This window comes from Arachis ipaensis, chromosome B6 (assembly GCF_059453495.1).
Source record: "Arachis ipaensis isolate K30076 ecotype BB chromosome B6, ASM5945349v1, whole genome shotgun sequence".
In the NCBI taxonomy this organism is placed as follows: Eukaryota; Viridiplantae; Streptophyta; class Magnoliopsida; order Fabales; family Fabaceae; genus Arachis; species Arachis ipaensis.
Window position 1 is genome coordinate 43,714,512 of NC_142441.1, and position 8,457 is coordinate 43,722,968.

Here is an 8,457-nt window from a genome sequence, read left to right on the forward strand (position 1 = left end):
TGCTGACCCTATGTTGTAAGTGTGGCTGGGCACTGTGAAAGTCCCAGATGAGCTCGCCCCCGTAAATATACACCAGTGAGGGTGTTGGATATATATGAGATTATGATTTATGTTGAGTATAACTCGAGTTGGGGATGCACGACAGAGGGACAGTCCAATGGTTAGCTACCAGGACTTGTCGGGTTGGCTATATAACCGACAGATGATATCATCAGCCACTAGGACAGGCATGCATCATATACATCTATGTGACATTGTTTGGGTGTGCATATTGTACTTGGTTTGCCTTTGTGATTACTTGTGATTAACTGCTAATTGCTCTACTTGCAGTAACTGTTTGTTTATGCTTGAACCTTCCTATTTGTGTTTGCGACTGAGACTTTGTTGGACTGTGGTGATTGGTTGTTTGTTGGGTTGTTTGGGGCCTAGATCCATGGTTGATCATGAGGTGGACCGAAGGCCATGTCTAATTGATATTTCTGGTTTGGAAAAGTATGAAGGGCTAATTTGGTTCAGCATAGATAAACCTTTTGAAAGGCTTTTGAATTGTTATTTTTTTCTAATGAACAGTTCCTCCTTCAGAAAAGATTTCAGATTTCTCTTTTATAATAAATTGTTGGTTTTGAAAAGATACATAAGGCGGTTATCAATCACTGTAACGATTTTTATCTCTCGTATCCTGTTATAGTAATTTTGCAACCCTACGGTGAGAACCCTTTAGAGGATGATGTTCTCACCCCCTACAAATTTCCCATTTCAGGATATGGACGCAGAAGTCACGAAGAGCTTATCTTGTTGTTGTCGTGATGTTTTTTATTGCTTTAGTTATTGTTTATTGTTCCCTCGCCTTTACCTTTATACTTTCTATAAGAGGGATAGGAATTGTATCGGTTAATTCTTGTAATATTATTTAATATATATATATATATATATATATATATACATATGTATGTACTCTTTGTGAGTTTTTGTAAGTTGTATTGTATGTATGGATGTACGTTACATAATAAAAGTATTTTTGGAGCGGTATTACGGTTTAAAGTTTAAAACAGGCTAATATTTTAGTATTAAATAGTATAAGAGTCATTGTAATGTCCGAGCTATCAAAGTAGTGCAGCCGGAAGCGTGAGCTTTGATAGTTAGGGTGTTACATTATGGTATCAGAGTGGTCTTTCCTGTAGAGCCTGAGGAATGGACCGACTATGCTTCAATTGCATACTCTGGTGTTGTCATGTAGTAGGTCTTGTTTGGATAACAAGAATTAGAGCTTTATGCACATGATGGTCTATTGATTACCGCTGTTAGTCTTGCATTGCATACTTCTTGGTATTAAGTTTGGCCGGCTTAATACTAGTAAATTATATATATGAAAGCACTGATGGGTTATCATAGATGATATACGAGTTTTGAGTAAGGGGAATCGCGGGTTTTGGAAACGTTAGAAACTATTTCTCGAGGCTATTCAGTGGTGTGTCTTGAATTCTGTTCGAGTCGACCTGTTCTTTCATATCCTAACTTGAAGTTCTTGTTTGCTAATCCTTTTGAAAAGTAGTTTGATTTTTCAACTCTATTCCTCTATTCATATGTATTCTTGTTTGATCTTAATTGCATATGCTTGTTTACAGTCCTCGTTACATCTGTCCTTCTCTGTTTGAGTTCTCTTTGATTCACGTATTATTTGATATAGCTTTGAACTTGTCTTAATGCGCTGTGCCTTTTAACTCTGGATTCTGAGTCCATTCTTAGAGAAATTTTTGATTCAGTTTTTCTCTTATTTGACAGTGATTACAGTCAATTTTGAGACTTTTATAAAAGATTGTTGTTGATTAGATATATACTCATCCATATATGAAACTTTGAAGATTACTTATGCAGTTTAACAACTATTTATTCCTAATACCTCGCCTGTACTTTTACTGGTTTACGGAACCGCACTTACTTTAATTGTAAATTGCCTTTCTAGTAATTCTACTATAGCTCCAATGCACATCTTCATTTGATTATGTATTTGGGTATTTTTCAAAATTCCAGAAAGAAAGAATTTTTCGCTTTTACTCTGGTTGAGTTTCGTTTGGTAAACTTCACTTAATTTATTTTTTATTTGAGTTTGGTTTAGCCTACTACATTGTTTATGTCATTGTTGTTCTTTTGAAAATGTTAGACTCATAGCTTTCTTCTTATGAATGGACTCATTCCTTCTTAAGCTTTTTATCTCTATGAATGTCATACTTGATTCTGTTCTTAATCATTCTCCTACCTCTTGTGGGCACTACAATCAATCTTAGCTTCCCTTCTCTTGCGAATCTCATTCTTATATGAGTCAGCTTGATTTGTTTCAATTTTGTGCATCGTTTATTCTCTCATTATTTCTACTAAAGATTTTTAGTCAAAGATTTATCCTTGAGAAATTACTAATGATTGAGTTGTCTTTTCCTATGACTTTTGTATTCTTTCGGATCAATTGAGAGCTTGTTTGATGTTTCATGCCTAGTGGACCTTGTTTGAACTACCTTGATTTAAGATCCTTTCTTGTATGGCTTGACTCCTTTTTAAGTACGTCCTAATATTCTTGAATATCCTTTTGAGATGGGGATTTCAAGTATACTCTAGGAGTTTCGTTTCAAACTTTTTAAAGACATTTTGAATCCTCTTTAAAGATATTGTAAAGAAAAATTTTTCTGTTGCTTGATTGTAATTAAAATCATTCCTCAATTCCTGAAAAAGTTGTTTTAAAGTTGGCATGCGCTATTTTAAATGAAGTTTTGAAAAGCTTCCTTATTTAGTGGAAACTGGTCCGTTTGTAATGCACCACTTGTTTCCTTTACCAATTTATAAGCAAACTTTTACCTCAGATTTTCTTTTCCAAATAGAGTTTAACTTTCTCTTTCGTCCTTGCTAAAATTTTTATACACGCTTGTTTGAATATGGACTTTGAAAATTTTTGAACAAGCATTTGGTTTTTATTTCGAGTTTTATGATTCCTTTTGGTTAGGTTGTGCACCTAAATATCTTTCTAAAATACTTGAGGAAATATCTTAGCTCTTAGCCGAACTTGTGTACATTTTGTTTTTAAAACTCTACATAATCTACTTCATCATGAAACTGTATTAAAGCAAAGACACGTTTGTGCTTTTGTTACTCTCTTGAATAATGTTTGTTGCTTAACTTTTCCCTTAGACTGCGAAGTGATTTTCCTACAAGTTCTCAATTCTTTTAAGAACAATGTATCAGAAGTATTTTAATCGTGCTCTTGAGTTCTGTAAGCTTTGTCTTGGGTTTGAGATATTCTTTTTTGTAAACCTCATACTTCTTTGACTCAGCTTGAATTTATTTCAAACTAATGCGCTGATTTTTCTTCTTATTGATCCTATTGAATTTCTTTGATCTAAGGGTTATCTTTGAAGTTGTCAATTGAATTGCTTCTAGCAAACTTCATAGCTTGAGCATCCTTGTTTACCTGGGATTGCATACACGCTTTCAAATTTATGAGTATTATCCTTGACATGTGTCTCTCCTTTCTAAAATCTTTTATCCTTCTGAGTAGACTCGAGAATTATTTTGATGTCACGTGCGATCTGTAGACATAGTAACGTGATGCGTTAGTTCTTTAAGACGTGATATGTGTATGGAAGGTGAAGTGGTAGGTGTACCACGTTATGAGTTGTGGGTGTTTTGTTCCTTGAGAAGAGTCTGCGGGTGTTAGACTTGTGACCGGTTATAGAGTTGTAAAGTGATTGATGGAGTTGAAAAGTCGAAGCTTTGAGGTTGATACGAGATTAGTGTGCGGATGTTAAGCACATCATTTTAACCCCATCCTATTTTATAGCCTTCGATGCCTTGCTTTACTATTACATGTTTGAACCATGTCATCTTTTGCATTGGGCCTATCTAATATCTTCTGCCTTACACCATACTTTATCCCTATATTTAAACCTGACGGTTATTCGATATCTGAACATTTATGCATATATGCTAAGATTTTTTACTTTCCTAAAAGTATTTAAAAGTACTAAGACTATGTATAGTCTTATGTATTACTTTAATTTTCGAGGACGAAAATTTTTATAAGCCGGATAGAATGTAAGACCCAGAACTTTTGAAAAATGACTATCATGAGCTAATTTCAAATTCAGTATTTTTGTAGCTTTAATTTCAGAAATTCTTTATTAAAGATAATTAAAGCAAGTTTCGATTAATTGAATTTGAAATAAATTGAGATTATTATCCGATTTTACAATTATTGAATTATTTTCTATATTTAAATTATAAAGTTGATAGTTATGAAATAATAATAATTTTATATGATTTGGACTGAATAATTAATATTTTAAGATATTAATACTGCTGCTTTGGAAAATAAAGAAATTAATTATAGTATTTCTAATTTTTGGATTTGAACATTCTATGGAAAATAATTTGTAAAAGTGATGAACAAATAGTATTTCTATACATCATTATTGTTGGATTAAAATTTATTTCTAATTACTATACTATCCCTACCTTTATTTGAAATTACTAAACTAACCCTAACCCTAATTTTTCACACAACACCCTTACCCTTTTTCCCCTAACTTTCAGCCACCGAAACACTATTCCAGTTGCCCTCTTCTTAGACTAAACAGCAGTGACACAAACCCTTCCCCTTTCTCAAATCATTCACAGCAATACTGGGGAAAAGGAACAAAGAAAGAAAAGGTCAAAGAGAGAAGGGGCGGAGCTGCGATCAGAAGAGGAGATGAACCGCGCTGCTGCCGCCGTTCAGCTCGCCGCCACCGCACTGTGCAGAGCCGCCGCCACCATGCCACGCCTCGCTGCGAGTTGCGCCTCACCACCGCCCAGCTTGCCGTCGCGCCAGTCACCCCAAACCAGAGGAGCAGAGAGAGAGATCGGGCACAGAGAGAGACGTGAAGAGGGAGAGTAGTCGTGCATCCAGCTGCGTCCTCACCGCCGCGGGAGGAAATCGTCGCCGTCAGCTTGGCACCGAGCTCCCATGGCCGGCGCCGTTGCAATACAGTCGACGTTCCTTCAGAGCCACCACAGCTGGGTCGCTATGAAGAGGAGTCCACTACTGCGATGCCACTACTACCGTGACTATCGCGGTGTTCAACACGTCCCTGGTCACCGCCAGCTGTTCTGATGCTGTCATTGGAAGCTGCCACTCCGTCACTATCATTGCCAGAGAAGGGAGCTGCGTCTCTGTGATTCTGGCTACCGGAAGTGGTTCTGTGACTTTCGAGACCACCGCCGAAGCTTCTGGTTGTTTCTGCCGTCGCCAAAAAACTCTGTCGGTAAGGGTTTTAATTGAGGTTTTTGTCTTTTTGGATTTCGAGAAGGTTTTGATGCTGTGTGGTTATTATAGTTGATCCACTGGTGCACGAAATTGTGATGTCCAGGCTCGAACAATCCCTGGTAATGGCTCCAAAGCTTGGTGCTTTGATCTTAATTCATAATTGTCACAACTTCGATACAACTAACCAGCAAGTGCACTGGGTCGTCCAAGTAATACCTTACGTGAGTAAGGGTCGAATCCCACGGAGATTGTTGGTATGAAGCAAGCTATGGTCACCTTGTAAATCTCAGTCAGGCGGATATAAAATAATCATGGAGTTTTCGAATAATAAATAATAGAATAGGGATAGAGATACTTATGTAATTCATTGGTGAGAATTTCAGATAAGTGAATGGAGATGCTTTTCGTTCCTCTGAACCTCTGCTTTCCTGCTATCTTCATCCAATCGGTTTTACTCCTTTCCATGGCTGGCTGTATGCAAGGGCATCACCGTTGTCAGTGGCTACATCCCCTCCTCTCAGTGAATAATATGCTCACGCACCCTGTCACGGCACGGCTATTCATCTGTCGGTTCCCGATCATGCTGGAATAGGATTCACCCTCCTTTTGCGTCTGTCACTAACGCCCAGCACTCGCGAGTTTGAAGCTCGTCACAGTCATTCAATCATTGAATCCTACTCAGAATACCACAGACAAGGTTTAGACCTTCCGGATTCTCTTGAATGCCGCCATCATTCTAGCTTACGCCACGAAGATTCTGGTTAGGAGATCTAAGAGATATTCATTCTAGCTTATTTCATGTAGAACAGAAGTGTTTGTCAGGCACGCGTTCATAAAGGAGAAGGATGATGAGCGTCACACATAATCATCACCTTCATCACGTTCTTGGGTGCGAATGGATATCTTAGAAGAGAAATAAGAAGAATTGAATAGAAAACAGTAGTACTTTGCATTAATCTTTGAGGAACAGCAGAGCTCCACACCTTAATCTATGGAGTGTAGAAACTCTACCGTATGAAAATACATAAGTGAAGGTTCAGGCATGGCCGAGATGGCCAGCCCCCTAAAACGTGATCAAAGGATCATAAGGTAATCCAAAGATGCCTAATACAATAGTAAGAGGTCCTATTTATAATAAACTAGCTACTAGGGTTTACATGAGTAAGTATTTGATGCATAAATCCACTTCCGGGGCCCACTTGGTGTGTGTTTGGGCTGAGCTTAAGTGTTGCACGTGCAGAGGCCATTTGTGGAGTTGAACGCCAGTTTTTGTGCCAGTTTGGGCGTTCAACTCTGGTTTTGGATCCTTTTCTGGCGCTGGACGCCAGATTTGGGTAGAAAGCTGGCGTTGAACGCCAGTTTACGTCATCAATTCTTGGCCAAAGTATGGACTATTATATATTGCTGGAAAGCCCTGGATGTCTACTTTCCAACGCAATTAAAAGCGCGCCATTTCGAGTTCTGTAGCTCCAGAAAATCCACTTTGAGTGTAGGGAGGTCAGAATCCAACAGCATCAGCAGTCCTTTTTCAACCTCTGAATCTGATTTCTGCTCAAGTCCCTCAATTTCAGCCAGAAAATACCTGAAATCATAGAAAAACACACAAACTCATAGTAAAGTCCAGAAATGTGAATTTAACACAAAATCTATTAAAAACATCCCTAAAAGTAACTAGATCCTACTAAAAACATACTAAAAACAATGTCAAAAAGCGTATAAATTATCCGCTCATCACAACACCAAACTTAAATTGTTGCTTGTCCCCAAGCAACTGAAAATCAAAATAGGATAAAAAGAATAGAATATACTATAAATTCCAAACTATCAATGAAACAGAGCTTCAATCATATGAGCGGGACTTATAGCTTTTTGCCTCTTGAATAGTTTTGGCATCTCACTTTATCCATTGAGGTTCAGAATGATTGGCATCTATAGGAACTTCAGATTTCGAATAGTGTTATTGACTCTCTTAGTTCAGTATGATGATTCTTGAACACAGCTTCTTTATGAGTCTTGGCCGTGGCCCTAAGCACTTTGTTTTCCAGTATTACCACCGGATACATAAATGCCACAGACACATAATTGGGTGAACCCTTTTAGATTGTGACTCAGCTTTGCTAAAGTCCCCAATTAGAGGTGTCCAGGGTTCTTAAGCACACTCTTTTTTTTTTTTTTTGCTTTGGACCTTGACTTTAACCGCTCAGTCTCAAGTTTTCACTTGACACCTACACGCCACAAGCACATGGTTAGGGACAGCTTGGTTTAGCCGCTTAGACCAGGATTTTATTCCTTTAGGCCCTCCTATCCACTGATGCTCAAAGCCTTGGGATCCTTTTTAATTGCCCTTGCCTTTTAGTTTTAAGGGTTATTGGCTTTTTGCTCTTGCCTCTTGGTTTTAAGAGCTTTGGCTTTTTCTGCTTGCTTTTTCTTTTTCTTTCTATTTTTTTCGCCTATTTTTTTTTTCTGCAAGCTTTGTTCTTTGCTGCTTTTTCTTGCTTCAAGAATCATTTTTATGATTTTTCAGATTATCAAATAACATGTCTCCTAGTCATCATTCTTTCAAGAGCCAACATATTTAACATTCTTAAACAACAACTTCAAAAGACATATGCACTGTTCAAGCATACATTCAGAAAACAAGAAGCATTGTCACCACATCAATATAATTGAACTAAGTTCAAGGATAAATTCAAAACTCATGTACTTCTTGTTCTTTTGAATTAAAACATTTTTCATTTAAGAGAGGTGATGGATTCATAGGACATTTATAACTTTAAGACAAAGTTACTAACTACTAATGATCATGTAATGAAGACACAAACATAGATAAGCACATAACATAGAAAACGAAAAGTAGAAGAATTAAGAACAAGGAATGAATCCACCTTAGTGATGGTGGCATTTCCTTCTTGAGGAATCAATGATGTCCTTGAGCTCTTCTATGTCTCTTCCTTGCCTTTGTTGCTCCTCCTTCAGTGCTTTTAGATCTTCTCTGATTTCATGAAGGATGATGGAGTGCTCTTGATGTTCCACCCTTAGTTGCTTCCAATAATTGTGTGGAAGAAAATGTATCCCTTGAGGTATCTCAGGGATCTCATGATTTGCAGTCAAATATTCTACCACTGAGCTATAGACCCTTGATGGAAGCTTTTGTCTTCCCTTTCCTC